The sequence below is a fragment of the Maniola jurtina genome, chromosome 10 (assembly GCF_905333055.1).
Source record: "Maniola jurtina chromosome 10, ilManJurt1.1, whole genome shotgun sequence".
In the NCBI taxonomy this organism is placed as follows: Eukaryota; Metazoa; Arthropoda; class Insecta; order Lepidoptera; family Nymphalidae; genus Maniola; species Maniola jurtina.
In genome coordinates, this window is record NC_060038.1 from 5,357,407 (window position 1) to 5,374,561 (window position 17,155).

The 17,155-nt window shown below is 35.8% G+C and overlaps 1 long non-coding RNA gene across 1 annotated transcript; it reads left to right on the forward strand.

Annotated features, from left to right (window-relative positions):
* The first annotated feature begins 659 nt into the window (after positions 1–659).
* Positions 660–16,089, forward strand: LOC123868833. Its single transcript, XR_006796734.1, has 3 exons — positions 660–894; positions 14,560–14,563; positions 16,078–16,089. It is a non-coding gene; the product is annotated as an uncharacterized LOC123868833 (long non-coding RNA).
* The last annotated feature ends 1,066 nt before the right edge of the window (positions 16,090–17,155 follow it).

Here is a 17,155-nt window from a genome sequence, read left to right on the forward strand (position 1 = left end):
CCGATGCGACCTTGTCGCGTAACATTGCTAGCTCTTTGCTAGCATCTATGGCACACTGCCATCGTGTTATTGAATACAAACGGGAAAAAGAAGAAAACTCGGGGAGTATTAGAATCTGCCTTCTGAAGCAAGGGTCGCGGGGTCAAATCTCGTAGGGCACAAGTATTTGTGTAATAAATGTGACGCGTTATGTATTAACTACTGTTAATACACGTCATAAAAAATGAGAATATTATATAAAAAAGATGTTAGTTGTATCGGCGTATTTTGTGAAATATAGGTAGCTAACTAATTCAGGTCAGTTTCAGCTGACGCCTCTTGTAGAATGTGCCGCCTTTGTCGCAAGACAGATCGCGGACACATTATACACGGCCGTCTTGTCCTGTTTCCATAATGCACAGTATCCAATCCAGTTATCACAAAGTCCTTTATCGTGCAACAATGCAGTGACGGGGTCAATACAAAAGGTATCAATCAGTCCAGTAAACAAGCAGGGGTTGTAGTTATTTAAAGCAAACACTGATGACAATACCTAATGTATAACACGTGAACGTACACTGCAGCGAACTGACTGTGACGAAGGTTCGCGCGACTACCTACCTGCGCAAGAGCGTGGGTTGGTGAGCGGGGGGAGGGGGTTATTTTGTACCTGGTTATCTTTATGTGCATGCTCTGCTTGCCGCTGTGCAATAAATAAATAAATGAGTGAGTATTTTGGAATTAGTCATCAATAATACGTCAACGAAATATTTTTTTAAACGTAAGATACCATGAGAACCCCATGCATTTGGGCATCGTCGCCATAGTAAAAAAATATCATCTTGCCTAGATCTATCAATTGCGCTACATTTCATTCTTGTTGATAGGTGGGGACGATTCCGCCCATAGTCCTTTGTTAGCGTAAAAATTTAAAATAATGAAGAAATGGCGTTGATTTATTGCATCAATTGTGTTATGCGTTTCAAATGCCATCGCCATACTTCGCCTTGGATTGACAAACACGTCAGAGACAAACAGACAGACAGTCAGTCATCTAACGCATTTTACTCACGACACTGCAAGGCCGACTTGGGAGGTAGATAGATTGGAGCAATTTAAGGTGGTCATGGATCTGCCTCTCTTGACAGGTAGCACAAGTAAAGGGAAAAATCTGAAAACAGTGAATTTGTGGTTACATCACAAAACATAAAACCGGCCAAGTGCCAGTCAGACTCGCGCACTGAGGGTTCCGTACTCGGGTATTTTTTCCAACATTTTGCAAGATAATTCAAAAACTGTAATGCATAAAAATAAATAAAAATCTGTTTTAGAACTTACAGGTAAAGCCATTTAATATGATACCCCACTTGGTATAGTTATCTTACTTTGAAAATTGAAACATATTTTAATTTTTTTTTAAATGATGTGGCCACGAATTGGCTTTTCAGATTTATTCCTGTACTTATGCTATAAGACTTACCTACCTACCAAATTTCAAGATTCTAGGTCAACGGGAAGTACCCTATAGGTTTCTTGACAGACACGACGGACAGACAGACAGACAATAAAGTGATCCTATAAGGGTTCCGTTTTTCCTTTTGAGTTACGGTACCCTAAAAAAAACTAAAAACAGTTATTTCTTGTATGATAAGTACGGAGCCCGTGGTGTTCGAGTCCGACTCGAAATTTTACTAACCGGCTTTTTTTAATGAGCAGCAAACGAACGAGCAGATGGCTTTCCCACTTAAATTATATTTGTTTTTTGGCAAAATTACAAAGCATATAATTTTACATTTCTTAAACAAAAAACGTAACATAACAAATATTTATATTATGCATATAGGAATTTTACACAGAAATATGAGTAGTGACGGCAACGGGCAAACACGGTTTCTAGAGAAAATGAACCGACTTGACCACAATGTCAAGTGTAATGTTACAAAGCACTTAGGCATAGCTGTAGGAGAAAGAACAAAAGGAACCCTTTAAGCTAGAGAAATTTATAAGAACAGACCTTTTGTTTACACCTAACTTAACACTTTATTCTGTAAAAATGCCATAAATATCTAAACAGTTCGCATTTACATATTATAAATGCGAAAGTGTAACTGTCTGCGTGTCAGCTTTTCACGTCCCATCCATTTAACCGATTTTGACGTTTGGTCGGAGATATTTAGGTAAATACCTAAAGTTTCAAGTAGGTATTAATCAGACAGTAATTTTGTTCCAGGGCAGTGCACGATTTTTGATGAAACGTCGTGTCTCATTGCGCTATGTTTTTTTTGGTATGCATGATCATCTGATTTCATCAGGTCTACTTATTTATTAGATCATCTAAATATTTTATCTGGGGCACTTTGTATGTTAATAAATTTTAATCAAGACTCATAATCCGATTTAAAGGGTTATCGTGTCGACCCGAACTGGATTGTTCAGAATAAATGTATTTACTGTGCGCATTAACTCATATTATCATGACCGCAGCGTTTGTACTGTGCTTTTGTAACCTGTACGGAATTTTGGTGTAATATCTGGCTTCAATAACACTTGCTCCATTAACTCTACCATGTACCCGCAATAGACATTTAGACAAGTACGTAATGCGTTACAATTACTGTGTAGCAATTTTAGACTTTAACTCTTAACTATATAGTTTATATTGGTATGAATTTCGTTCGAAGTAGCTGGCATCGTTACATCCGTAAAGAAACAAAGTTAATGCACTTATTCTACTGTTGTGAAACGTATTTCGCTTGGAATAGAGTATCTTTTTCAATGTAGACAATTAGAAATGTGCAGGACTGATTTATCCTATTTCATGGGGGTCCAAATTGCGGACAGTTAGGTTAACTGTGCTCTCCATCTATGCTATTGTTATTTACGGATATATCGTTGAGTAGGTTTCGACAAATCTTATGCATAAAATAAATATATAAGTACAGTAAACAGTAAATATATTTCCGTGTTGCTATGTTGCTTATCCAGCCTAAACTATTTTTAACTGAAAAAAAAAAAAATTGTACCTACGCTTACAGTTACATACGCTTGTGTATGTACTTATTTACGAACTAGCTGATACCCGCGACTTTGTTCGCGTGGATGTAGGTTTTTTAAAATTCCCGTGGGAACTCTTCGATTTTCCGGGATAAAAAGTAGCCTATGTGCTAATCCAGGGTATAATCTATCTCCATTCTAAATTTCAGTCCAATCCGTCCAGTAGTTTTTGGGTGAAGGAGTAACAAACATACACACACACACACACACACACATACAAACTTTCTCCTTTATAATATTAGTGTGATAAGTGCACAAACGCTTTGTGTTTAGGAACAGTCCAGGATTGGATACACTCGCAATGAAGTTTGCAGCACTAGCGACGCCTGTCCGTAAAACGCGCGTTGACTCCACTGAAAATGTCGCCATGCATAGGAGCCCTTACGTTTAAAGCGCTCAATATAACTAAGCTCATACTAAAGCGGTCACAAAAAAATCTTAATAAGTTGCAACATCAATCACAGCCACAACAAATGAAAAATGGCGAGCACCATTAAAAGTAACGCACAATTATTCTATCGCACGCGACGTCTGTCCGTAATTAGAGCACTTAGTTCACATCAATCATTTGCTCGATTTTTTATTCGCTTTTCACTCTGACAAAATAATTGCCCTAATCGAACTCTGAAACAATCTGAATTTTATATCAAAGGGGTTATTTTTTAGCCTCAACTGTTTTTGTTTTGCTTCCTCGTTTTCTAGGCGATTAACAATGGCCTAGATTTTTACCAATATAGAGGAGAATCGGATGTATCGTAACAGTTTTTAGTTTTTATGAATTACTTATCTCTGTTCGCTCTGTTTAATGTCGCTTGGTAAATTTACAAAAGTTCAGTTTTATACGTGAGGTAAGTGGTTATCTCCTTGATCATAACCAGTGGTAATCATTTCCCAGTACCTGATATATTATATTTGCTCGAAAAACGATATTTACGGTAATTGTTATTTTAGTGACTTGAAAGTTACATTAAGATCACAGGAAAGGAATCAAACCGAAAAATCCGACTTTATTTTTTTTTTCACAAAAAAGTAGATAGACATACGAGTTCGAGTATTTTTAATAAACGTAAGCCTTTGACAGGGGAAATAATCATAAGAATTTTACGCCCTTTTTACATTTTCATTCTCCTTCGTAGTATATTTATATTGAACGCATTTTTACTACCCCTTTCATAAAGAAACACCTCTCCAAGGTTCTATAAGACATTTTTCAGTACCACCTTCGCGTATAACTATAAAGTCGTTATTGGAAATGATTTACTTGTGCCCTAAGGTTACATGTAACTTACGTTAGTCGAGTTATGGTCTATATGTTATAGCGAACACAAAACTAAGAGACTAGTCGCAGATAAAAGTGTCGTAAAATATGCTAGAGTTTTCCTTATCGCATTAAAAAAGAATTTTTCTGGATTTCCACATGCGTAAAATCTCATTGTATGAAAATGTATATTCTACAGATGTTCTACAGTTAGGTCTTTCGCTTACGGAAAATTTATTTAATTCTTATAATAAGGAACATAATATGGATTTAGTAGTATAATGAATAGAGTCATTTAAGACCCCGTTCACACGGCATTTAACATCGCACGTTTTTTTGCCGGATATAATCGTACCTACCGTATCTGTAGTGGCACATAGGTACTTTGAGTAGGTACCACTATTCTTTCACATGTAGTTTGCAGCTAAGGTAAGTAGCTACGGTAATACGGTAAAAAACGTACCCACAAAGTTTTAACCTGGATCTTACACCAACACAATTTTTTTTTATATAAACATAAAAACAATATTTTGTTATAAAATTGGCCTATTATTTTTAGGAGTAGTTACTAAAGTATTAAAATGTTTGAAACTGTCCAAATACAACTTTAACTACAAGCCCGCAGGAAACTTTCATAATTTAACAAAGTTTACTGAATACTGTAACCTACACTATCCTATTTTATAACATTAGTTTACATAAGCAGGAGCAGGTAATAGGTATTATGATGATAGAAAGAGAAAATGTTTCGATAAGAAGACATAGTTTTAGATAAACAAGTAAAATAATAATTCTTGTGTCCATTTTAATAACACTTAGGTAATTTCATTACTCGTCGCGTGTAGGGGGACAGATCGAACTTTTTATTCCTATCCGTCCCCCCGAGGGGACAGATTAGGGGGACGGATAGGAACAATTCATACCTAGGTAGGTATAAAAATGAGAAATTGAAGTACTGTGAATGGACACGAACTCGTATAGTTTCCTCACATTATCTTAACCTGCGTAAGCACTAAGGAGAAGAATTGACGAAGCCAAGTATAAAAGAGTGGAATCCAAAAGGCTTTCGTACTGAATAATGCTGAATCATCGCACTGGAGTGGCGGGGCGTCACGAGTTACACTACTGATGACGTGCAATAACGAGCTAGGGATGCGCCACGCGATAAGCTATACATTGTATCGATATAATTTATCGACACAATGTATAGCTTATCAATTATGTAGATTTTATTATACTTAACAAATCCCAAAACTGTATTTTGTTAATGTTTTTAACTCGGGTAAAATCCGTTTAGTTGTGCCAGCAAGCGCAAGCAACTGAAAATGAAAGTTGAAATGGAAGGTCTATAATGCAAGGTGCTCCAATTAGGTTTATTTAAAATCATGATATTTTATAAATTACACCTACTGGCAAACTAAATACCTATATTAAAGCACTTATTTAAGAAAAAACGAATATTTGGAGTATCAGCGTCTTTTCTTTTTAATATTGCTAAAAAGGACGGAACATGAATGTTACATTTAAAGACTACATTTCAGTAAAAGCTAGAAACAATAGGCTCGCGATTGGCAGATCTAAATCAAAAAACTGTCAAAATGTGACTGCCCTTTTCATATTACATTCGTAAGAAGAAGGGCGAATGTACCACTGTGTGATTAAAATTGTATAGTAAAGTAAATTTCGCATAAAAATCGACCATCGTGAGAAATTATATCAAACAGCGGCACATCACTAAGGTCACACCGTAAGAACTAGTGCCTAATCTTCCGCGGGATCTCAAAAGCAGGGTATGAAAGAGGCACACCCTGTCTCGGCTGATGAAAACCCTGCTCGAGTGTTACCGGCGCCTTTAGTATTCACCCTCCGCTTTGTCTCTGGCGATTGACGAAAATCGTCGGTGGCCGCCAGCGACTCGTAGTCTATGCAATTTGTTTGCACGAAGACCTGAATATATGGACCTGGTAGCTGAAAATTGAGTGTTTGGCACTTAGGTAACTACTATTGGTGTGTTTTTTAATATTATTCCCAAAATATTATATCCTATGAAAAAGTTTGGTATAGTTTATTGGATCTAGTTATGTCCACAATTTCGTCCGCGTGGATTTCAGTTTTTATTTTAAATGTTAAGGACACTTTTCAATTTTCCGGGATAGAAAGAATCCCGTAGAAACTTATTAATTTTCCAGGACAAAGCCCACCCCCGGGATGCAAGTTATCTCTGTACCAAATAGATAAGGCCCACGACTTCGTCCAAGTGGAATTAGGTAGGTTTTTTAAAAATCTTGTTCCCACAAGATTTTTAAAAAACCTACCTAATTCCACTTGGACTTTAATTTTTCGGGACAAAAAGTAATCCATGTCCATCCCTGGGATGCAAGCTATCTCTGTACCGGACGTCTAAATCGGTTAAGCGGATGAGCCGCGAAAAGCTAACAAACAGACAGACATTTTCGCATTTATAATATTATTATAGCATATTTTGGATGGGTTGAGCATGTCATCTCCGTGAAAATAACTCTTACTTCGCCATCGCTTCAATATTCGCCCGTCTAGTTATCTAGTAGAACGGGATTATAATTGAGTCGTATAAAATTCACACGGTCACAAACCAATCTGCAACTCAATCAAAGTTGCATTTGAATTTCAAACCTATTCCGCAAACACTCAAGCCTAGCTTTTGTTGAGGGAAGCTCCTGTTTGTTGTCATTTAACTTAGAGAGACCCAATCTTCAAGTGAGTAGAAGTTAGAGTAATTTTAAGTTAAAGTTGCACGACTAACATTTGAATTGTTCGCCTTCTCTTCATCTCTTAATATGTAAGTACCTAGTACAAAACAAAGTCATATTTTGCGCTTGGTTAATTTTTTTAAAAACTAATAATATTTATAGGTTAGTTTCTTGGGTTAGTTTTCGTAATAATCTTCACTAATATTATAAATGAGAAAGGTGTAGAAGTAGGTACGTCTGTCCGTTTCAGTTTTACGGCCCATCTGATTAACCGAATTTGACAAAAGATACGGAACTTAGAGAGGACGGACATAGGCTACTTTTCCTCCCGGAAAATCAAAGAGTTCCCGCATGATTTAAAAATGACCTAAATCCACGCGGGCAATCCAGTTGGTAATAGGTATTATCCTATAATAAAGTGTCGAATTTGTAATTTAGTATCAGTTATTTGTTTTAATTTGATCACAGTTTAGATCGCACGGAGATTGTTTGGTTCGGTAGCAATTTTAAAGATAACTAGCTTATGCCCGCTACTTCAACCGCGTGGAATAAACAAATTGCAAACCCCTATCTATTTTACCCCCTTAGGGGTTGAATTTTCAAAAAATCCTTTCTTAGCGGATTTCTTAGCTATCTGCATGCTTTTCAGACCCCTCCAGTAATTTGAACTGTGCTTGTTTATAGATCAGTCAGTCAGGTTTTTCTTTTATAAATATAGATTTTTCAAGGTTAACTTTACAATAAAACTACTCCCAAGTAAAATGTATAAAGAAGATTAGTTCAAAATGGCTCACAAAGCGCTTGATTTATCAAAGAGACGTACGAGCACCAAGAATAGCGACAGCTGTGGCAATGCAAACATAATGCTTCGAAGTTCCATTAAACTTGAAATAATTTCTTTGCAATTTTAGATTGTTCTAGATAATTCTCGAACAGATCCGATTCACTACTGAAGATGGATATTCTCTCAGAATGAGGAGGGTTTAGGCTACTATGCTGACCCTGTAGGTATGGACTGGCAGACGTCACACACCTTTGGGAACATTATGGACAAGTGTGAATTAAAAATTTATAACACCCCCGACAAGTGAAGGTTACAGTAACCAGAAAAGAGCGGATAACTTTCAAACGGCTGAACCGATTTTCTTGGATTATAAGTAAGAACACTCTCGATCAAACCACCTTTCAAACAAAAACAAACTAAATTAATATCGGTTCATTAGTTTAGGAGCTACGATGCCACAGACAGATACGCAGATACACAGATACACACGTCAAACTTATAACACGCTTAGGCATGCAGGTTTCCGTTCTTTTACCGTCGCGTTGCTACTTCGTAGAGATGTACCAATATATTTTATTTTGTAAAAGTTGTAAAGGCCAAGGCAGACCATAATTAATATACTCATTCATTGAATATTAATTTATTTATTTTTATGGCAGGCCGCGCCAAACAAACAAATTAAACAAATTATATGCATACGAATGCATATAATGTGTTTGTGGATTAGTATTATATTACGTAATAATCTAGTGTACAACGGAGTGGTTGTATGTTGTTGGCTGACACTGTTATCAGACCGCAAAGCTGTGTTTACATAGTGCTACTTACTATCTGTTCAAAATACCCATTATCTAAAAAAAGCTCTAGTTTTTAGTATAGAATAGAAATAATAAACTTTTACTAGTTGGTTTAGAATCGTCAAACGCATCTGTGGACTATGAAGACTTACACACGAGTGTGTGTTAAGTATAGGTTCGGAATATTTATACTGAGAAGAACCAGTAAGAAACTTGGCGGTTGCTCTTTTCAAAGATTTGATTTATTGACGAGGGATCTCCCTTTAGGTTTACATACATCATGGACCTGTTCCATGACATACCAACAACTATGAAAGTAAATAATCATCGATAATTATCTATCTGTCTTATTTCCATGACCTTTACTTGGTTTTAAATATTTCTGGAAGGTCATGCCATCTACCAGTCTCCAGTATCTCTAACGAGCCTTGTAGAATCAACTTGTTCGCGAGTACATGTTGGCATGGTTCGTTTCAAAATTGCAACACGACATCTAGTGGTGAGGTTTCAACATGGCTCGGGCATTTTAGGTGTTTTTCATGGTCGTCACCTCGTCCGTAGCTTTAAACTTCAGTTCTTAGCAGACGGAACCCCTGAGATTTTGAGTTTTATCTTGTTTTATGTAACATTCGGGAGATAGTTTTCCTGTAACGAAGTTCAGTCTATTTAGTATAGAGGGCATAGTCAATGATAATAACCATAGTATATATACAAGTGTAAATTAAAAATTTTCAACACCCCCGACAAATCATTTTCAAATAAATAATTATGTATATCTAGGCAACGTCCATCTTGACAGCTTGACATTTGTCAATTGACACTTGAATATTATGAACCTAAGGGTTATCTAACCTTCTTTTCTACAAGAAAACTAGAAAATAGCTGATAACTTTTAAACGGCTGAACCAATTTTTTGGATTATAGCTAAGAACACTTTCGATCAAGCCACCTTTCAAACAAAAAAAAAGTAAATTAAAATCGGTTCATTCGTTTAGGCGCTACGATGCCACAGACAGATACACAGAAACACAGATACACAGACACACAGATACACACGTCAAACTTATAACACCCCTCTTTTTGGGTCGGGGGTTAAAAAGAGTAATTCATTCACCCCAAAGTTACCCCTGATCCACAGTTACTCAAGTATGCCTCATGGAGTTTCCTCAAGTGGGTTGTGCAAACGGAAGCCTACTTACTACCACTAGTGACCAGTTTCTCGCAATTGCTTGTCTCTCTTATTCAAGTGGAGTGGAATAGGGATGTTATGGATATATAATTTCGGATCCGGATATGGATATGGATATTGGTAAAAAATAATATCGGTTTCGGTTACGGTTATGGATATTAAATTATTTCGGATTATCCGATAGTTTCGGTTACGGATATTAAATTTTTAAGGAACTGTAAAATGTGAACTGATGAAGGTGTCGCATTCCAGCGGAGTGCACAGTTAATTCGTACGAGTGTAGTATTTAGTTAGACTCCGCCCTATCCGAAACTATCCAAAACTTTTATTACGGATTCAGTTACGGTTACGGATATTTTTTTATTTCGGATATCCGATAGTTTCGGTTACGGATATGGATATCCATAACAACACTAGAGTGGAATTAGAAATTTTCTTTATACCCTGTCCATTGAAAATTTCGAAAATTCAGGGCTTGTTTCTTGTCTACTGTTGTGAAACACGCATGGCTGATTCAATACTGCTTTATTGAGTACCCACATATTAATATATATTTCATTATACCTACATACACCACATCTCCCTTCTTATATAACAATGTGCCACTGGCATATAATAAGTCTATTAATTACAGGGTAGGTACATGATAAACAGAATACATATGATTTTAAAATTACTTCAAACACAATGGGTATAAACTTCTACCTTATTCTAAGATTTATACATATTTATTTTACTTATTCCTACCACACCTTTCCCCTTTTTTTTTATATGATATCTACTTATAATATATTAACACTTATCTATTAATTCCTAATTAATGACAATTAATATAAAAAATATATCCCACCGCTGCCACCATGTTGTGAAACACGCATGGCTGATTCAATACTGCTTTATTGAGTACCCACATATTAATATATATTTCATTATACCTACATACACCACATCTACATTATAAAGGGAACCGGTCTATAAAATTCCAATTTTATACGTCCAAACTCCAGGGGATGGAGATGTGTTAATGAGTCAGTCAGGACTTTTCTTTTTATGTGTAAAGATTTTATTTTTCTTGCTCGATTGAAATTACGCTGGCTATTATTTTACCTCTCGAATATTTTATTTCAACTGACGGTTCCTTGAGGGGTCGAGACAAAGGGAAATAATAAAAAAACATTAGAGCCAGTCACAAAAGGCTCTTAGCGTTCTTTTGGCAATGAAGGTCGCAATGGGAGCTACGGCTGTTACGCATTAATATAATTTTTCCTTTTGTCCTACAAATTTATTTCGACTCTTCCAATCGTAAATTCTCTTTTGTTGCGCGGTCTCTTTGTGCTGTATTAGTTCTGGATTGTAAGTTTTAATTTTCCATCTTGTTTTTCGCCGTTAGTTAGATAAAAATTGTCTTGTAATATTAATGATGTTCAAAAAAGCCGTACCTATTCTTCTAAAATAACTAATTAAGTAAGTACCTATTAATTATAGAGATGAGTTTAAATAACGAGTTAGGCCGACAGTCTTCAGACTGTCGATGTTTGTTACATTGGATAGTAAAGCGCTTTAAAAAAAGTAGGTAGGTATAGATATTTCAATCCACGAAGACGCGCCCCACTATTTATCGCGAGGGGAAACCGCGGGGTGCGGGGAGTTCAGTCCGAGCATTAGTCTTGAGTCGACCACGGCTCAGTGTACACGGTTAATTTGGGTTGCTTTGCTGCGTATCGTGATCCATCGGAAAGTTGCTCTACTTTAATTTTTTGTATATATTATTATTTTTTAATGTAATAGTATATAGTGTAATTGAAGGATTTTCTTATGTTAGGTTTTTTTAAAAAACAGATTTGAATTGTGATAAAAGAGCAACCGCCGAGTTTCTTGCTGGTTCTTCTCGGTAGGAAAGGCATTCCGAACCAGTGGTAGATGCTTTTGACGATTCAAAAGAACTTATAAAAGTCTAATTGAATAAAAATATTTTGAATTTTGAATAAAAATAGAAATGATAAAAAATTATGATATGAAATGATAAAACTCTTGGATAACCTCTTCGTGTTTTGTTCCTGTGTTCTTCGCTAGGTTTTGGGAGGATATTCCAATAATTCGTTAAAAATATTTAAATCATTATATTAAATACTTATAGGCGTCACTCAGAAAAAAACAGGTATTGATTTTTCTGAGTGACGCCTATACTTATACATATTATCAATATCACACTTCACATCACACTAATATTATAAAGGTGAGAGTTTGTATGTGTGTGTGTGTGTGTGTTATTTGGCTAAAATTTAGAATAGAGATAGACAATATCCAGGATTAGCAGATAGGCTACTTTTTATCCCGGAAAATCAAAGAGTTCCCACGGGATTTCAAAAAACTTAAATCCACGCGGACAAAGTCGCGGGCATCATCTAGTATACAATATTTGTTGTTATTAAAATATTATTAGTAACCAATATCGAGTATTATATGTCTATGCCAATAACACAATTAGTTCAATAAATGCAGTACCATCACGTCTTATATATTTTTTTTTAAAGTAGGTGAAAATATAAAGTAGAGCATACTTCCAGTTAATTATGAAATTTTTTGCTATTTAACTATGTGTGCGTGTGCCCACATTGCTACTCGCTGCGTAGGAATAGAACTCACATTCTTGCAGTTTACACTGCACACTTGCACTGTAAGCGATTGCGGAAAAGAGTGGGGCGCGTCTTCGTGGATTGAATTATCTATACATATTATTATAGACTTTTTAGTTTGGGTAGGAAGGTACACACTTCACATACGCGCTGCGCTATTGCAAATTTTTCTCAAAGCTAAAATGAACTAAAAAATGTAAAATCATTCAATTAGCCACTTCGAGTTAATTAATATGTCTTATGTATCTATCACAACCAAGTTAAATTTAGACCTTAACCAAGTAAAATTAAGTATCAAATTGCTTTGAACATACTTGTGTAAGCTTGCCCTACTCTGTAATTGCACATGCAAGTATGGAACACAAATTCTCGCTCAATCAAGGAGCGCCGAAGTGCAGCAGGTCAACAACATTAATTGGCATCAGGAGCCGATGGGCTCGGGTTGCTAGTTAGCAAACTTTCAGCGTTTGGTTTCAATTTAAATGCTCATTACGTGCGTGAAAATCTGTGGAAATTCATAAAGTGGATCAATTCACAGCGATTGATGCTAAAATATAATGTTATTGGACAGCAAAACTGCTAAAATATGCATTAAACAGTTTTGAACTTACTATCAGTCATGACAGGTTTCCGTTTTACTGTGCTAACTCTGACTATCACGCCCATCACTACACATTTATAAATGGAAAGTGTGTTTGTTTGTTGCTTTGCTGGTTTATTAGTTTGTCCTTCAATCAGATTGCAATGGAGCTACGGATCGAGGTAATGTTTCGCGTGAGGATAGGCAAAGACCTATCTCGGAAAATCCAAAGTTCCCACTGATTTTTAACCCCCGACCCAAAAAGAGGGGTGTTATAAGTTTGACGTGTGTATCTGTGTATCTGTGTATCTGTCTGTGGCATCGTAGCTCCTAAACTAATGAACCGATTTTAATTTAGTTTTTTTTGTTTGAAAGGTGGCTTGATCGAGAGTGTTCTTAGCTATAATCCAAGAAAATCGGTTCAGCCGTTTGAGAGTTATCAGCTCTTTTCTAGTTACTGTAACCTTCACTTGTCGGGGGTGTTATAAATTTTTAATTTACACTTGTTAAAAACCTAAATCCGTGCGGGCAAAATTGCGGGCATCAGTTAGTAAGTTTGTATTATGCAGTGAAGAGATAGAAATACCTATTCATTTAGTTTAGCATTTGGGGTATGTAATTTTTAGGCATTGATCCCACAGGCAACAGTCAAGAATTTTCTGAAATGGCTTAGGTATTGATCTAGAATAACAGTTTAAGATAATATAGCTAGGGGTGCTTTTTAATAAGTAAACGCTCTTTTTATACTGAAAAAATGTTGGGCTAGATGACGAACAAAAAGACTGATAAAAATATCTTGATTACAAATCCCTTGAAGTACCTAGCAATCACAATTTCTTATATTAAGGCTTTATACCAAGTAATATTTACCAAGCAAAATAGAGGTTTATGAATAAAGGGATGTACGACTAACTCTAATAACAGTAATATAATATGTAACATCATAACATACAATACCGTTGATGAACATAACAACGGACGCACAACAATAACCCTTAAATCAAGATATGAATACAATTTCGGACTAATGAAGGTCCCGTCCGGGTCCCTCACAAAAGCCCTCTCTGCATTATTCCTCGTAATATCTACCGCGCATAGATAGACATAGATAAAGGGATAAGCCTCTTCTTATCTCGATAAGTGGCTGGAAATAACAACCCTTCGTATGGCTTTGCGTTAATCGAAACTTCAGTTACATCGCGAAAACGGATAATCAAAAAGTCTATGTAAGCGATTTCGCTTTCTTTTCTTATTAATATGGGTAAGTAGATTTATTTAAATTTTTAACACCCGACCCAAAAAGAGGGGTGTTATAAGTTTGACGTGTTTATCTGTGTATCTGTCTGTGGCATCGTAGCGCCTAAACGAATGAACCAATTTTAATTTAGTTTTTTTTGTTTGAAAGGTGGCTTGATCGAGAGTGTTCTTAGTTATCATCCAAGAAAATCGGTTCAGCCGTTTGAAAGTTATCAGCTTTTTTCTAGTTACTGTAACCTTCACTTGTCGGGGGTGTTATAAATTTTTAATTTACACTTGTCATGTGCCGATCTCAGACATGTGATAGGATTTTATTGTAGAACTAACATGACATCCTGTGTCTTTTCCGTTTTATTTTTATAAAGTAGAAAAGATCATTCATGTGTCTAACTTTTCAGACACGGGATCTGGGTATAAGTGGGGTATAACCAACGGAGGTTCTTGGTCAGTAAAACCACAGTTTTGTACTGTGGTAAAACTTTGCCTTTTAATTAAACAGAAGTGTGATTTTTTTTTGTTTTACTATAGGAAACATTTTTTTAGCAAAATTTTTGATACTTGCACAAAATTTTGGGAAATTCAAGAATGAGGTATATTTATCTACTGTTGGGCGTTTGAACACCTAAACCCCCCTCCCCCTCTTCTTTCCCAACAGCCTTATCTGCTATAATATTATTAGTCTTACTTGTTTCAAATTTTGGATTTATTTCGATTTTTACGCATCTATGGGCCGAAAGCCATCAAGTGACGTAATCAAGTAGGAAATTGGTTACCCAAAGTGCGTCCCTTTTACCCAAAGCTGTTTCTAGAGATAACCATCGTAGTGTGACATAAATGTCCAGTCATGTATGAAATTTGTGAGAATACCTCAATTATGAAATAACTAAATTTTGCTTATAACTTGACAAGAATGGATTAGGCAAGCCTTTCTGAATTATCTCTAGGAAATTCAACGGCTTATTTACCCTTGTTAACATGATGAATCAAAAATTGTGGCTGTTTATTTATTTGCTACTTATTACGCCTAAACTACTCAACCAATTTTAATGAAAATCTGACATAGAAATAGCTCGTTTCTTGGCTGAATAGGTACCTGTTAGGATGTAAGGGTTCACCCTGAACATTTTCAATTATAAATAGATATCAATTCGGTTATCACCATTATCAAGATCTTATTTATGTTTAAACTAGCCCGTGCGAAACTAACCCAACCTAACATTAATAAAACAAAACTTATGAGCTTATAGTTTTAAATCATTTTATTCGGTTCACGGTGGTTCATTGATCACGTACTCAAGTTCATAAGGAACAAGAACTTAGACTTTTATTCTATACTTACGTGATCCATTATCCTCTAGTTAAAAATACGCTAAATTTTCTTATGAGAACTTATACGACTTACCAATTTTGACGAAATACAAAATACGTACCTACGAACAAAGCAATCAAATGAAAAAAGCTTTTAAACCACATTATGTCGTGATGGGTAAGCTTTTCACAGCTCGGTGTAAAACTTTCAATAGCTCCGTACTGCTAGTTCTTATCTCATCAATACAGTCTGAACTAGTCCGACACCTCCATCAATTCTCCAACGTTCAAGATGAATGTACCGCCGCTCGTTCTCACAGGATATTCTATTATGAAGTTGTCAGAACTTTCGCAATAATCGGCGGGATCTGTCGGTTCTGTTTGATTCACTTCGATTAATATACGTTCAATAATTTCCTACGTAATAAAAAACTGTTTGGCAATATAAGGTTGTATTTTATACAGAAATGACTGATGGCACAGACTAGGCGGCGACATAAATTAAGTATATATTTTTGGTATAGTTTCCGTCCGTGTTACGTTCCATTTACCTAAATAAAACACTGATCCACATAAATTACGCCATTTGCGACTTGTGTATAAACCATGCCTTAAGGGATCGAATTGTACGCTCTTAGAAGGACAATAATTATGATCTGTGTTGAAGGATTAATTGAGTAGAGCACAAAAACAATTACTGACCTTCCGTCTCAATAATAATTTATAAGTTTATGAAACTCAAGCTAACTGCTCGCTTCATCCACTGCAACACCGGTGATGATGATGCTGGTTTTATTGACTAAGTATGTAAATATTACAAGCGTTATCTACTTAGACAATACTATAATACGATGTTATTGTATTTATACCAACAGGCTAGTTAAAAGACATGTTTTAACCGAACTGAATCAGATTCAAACAGATCATCAGATAATACAATAAATACACTTCGTACTAGTTTGTTAAAGTAATCAACAGAGCCTGAAAGGTCTTGCTTGTAAGGTAGGAATTGTCTCCCTTCAAAAGTTCGAGTGGCGCAAAGCGACCAATTATAATTATGCGGTTGTCTCCGGCCACGGCTCCTTTAATTATAACTCTGCGGACACGATTAATTAGAGATCCTAGTTTTATTACTGGTTGTTAGCGAAAAATAGTAAAAGTAGTTTCAATTTGTCTGGTGAGTAATTAGTGTCTCTGAATCACGCAGTACCATTTTTATTTTAACGTTGAACAGACCAATTATAATATCGTATTCAACGATTGGTAGAGAATTTCAGAATTATATTTTTTTCAACAAAGGCAACAAAGAATTCTTCAATATTATGGTTGAATTAAACGAGCAGTAATACTTAGTTGGTCTGAGAAAAGTTTATAGCGGAAAATAGATCATATATGACAACGGTCTGAGGCGATCTCATACATTTTCCGATCAGTGTGTCTCAGACGTGGCACGGCTCGAGCCTGGCACGGGTAGCATAAATCATCCTTTATTTGTCGCGTCGCGGTTTTGTAATATTGACAATATTATTACGTTAGGTAGGTTGTTCCAAAACAACTTATTTATAGTTACATATTTAGCTTATA